This window comes from Melanotaenia boesemani, chromosome 22 (genome assembly GCF_017639745.1).
Source record: "Melanotaenia boesemani isolate fMelBoe1 chromosome 22, fMelBoe1.pri, whole genome shotgun sequence".
NCBI lineage: Eukaryota > Metazoa > Chordata > Actinopteri > Atheriniformes > Melanotaeniidae > Melanotaenia > Melanotaenia boesemani.
The window spans coordinates 2,924,773-2,925,925 of NC_055703.1; the positions used below are offsets into that span (position 1 = coordinate 2,924,773).

General features: G+C 42.2%; 1 long non-coding RNA gene across 1 annotated transcript; it reads left to right on the plus strand.

The window, feature by feature from the left end:
* LOC121633696 lies at positions 1–1,153 on the plus strand. The gene is made up of 3 exons (XR_006009106.1): positions 1–190; positions 585–667; positions 901–1,153. It is a non-coding gene; the product is annotated as an uncharacterized LOC121633696 (long non-coding RNA).

Consider the following 1,153-nt stretch of genomic DNA (forward strand, 5'->3'; position numbering starts at 1 on the left):
GTCTCCTCTTTACATCTGTGGCCTAAACCACTGATTGACACCATCATTTTGCCAAACAGTCTCCCCCTGGCCTATCCCTGCCCAGTATGAGGACCACGACCCACAGCCCCCTCCCCGACAGGAAGACTTCACATGGGAGCAGGAATCTGTGAGGATGTAATGCAGCGTTTGGGATGAGAACAATGCAAAGGTTCATTCTTCTTACATACAGTTCATCTTTTAATGTATTAGATAGGTCACACATAACTGTCGCTGTGTTGCACATCACAGCTCTGATCAGCTGAAAAAAACTCACTATGTTTGGAAAATTTAATGTGTTAACTACACACCACAATGACAAATGCTGTCCTTTAAATTTCCTAAACATAAGGAAGCTTGAGGAAAATCAAGTATAACCTGAAAGTAGACCATTTTTACAGCTCCCCTGTAATTCCAACCCTGATTAAATATATTTTACCTCAACATCAACCAGTCTGTTGTGACCGCGGCTTCATGGTCACATCAGGATGTTTAACATCTACAGTCTCCATGTTTATTTTTCAGACTACCTGCTTGTCCTGAACGCTACTGTCTTCATCCTGCAGCATCATCTGCAGACCTGGTTAACACAACTCATTTCCTGAAGTCCAAGAAAGGCCGATAAAGAGCAAAGTGGAGCCAACCTTCAGTAAGTTAACAGTCTTTTACTGACACTTTAAAAAAGTAATAAAAAACGTGCATTTCTACAACTTTACAGATAAAAATATATACAGATTTTGTTTTTGAACGTGTTAAAGCTGCATCAGGACTAACGGCTTGTTTTGCTGCAATAGTTTTCTATTCAACGCGACTCAAAGTTAAGGATATTCTGGTTTTTGTATGATGTCAGAATGAACCTAAAACCACGTGTAACCTTTCCAGGTGAAAGTTATGTCCAGCTGATCAGTGTGTAAGTATTTATTTTATGTGGATCTGAATGTTGGATCCGTGATGATCTCCCAGCACAGTCTGATCAACCGGACAAGCTGGAAGTGATTAACATGTCCAGGTTCAATCCAGGACTGGTCTGAACCTGGTGGATCCACCTCCTGCATCAGGGAACTGCAAACCCAGAGCGGGACGTAGGAGGACAGAACCACTCCTGTAGACCTGGAACAGCTCAAGTCTCACACTG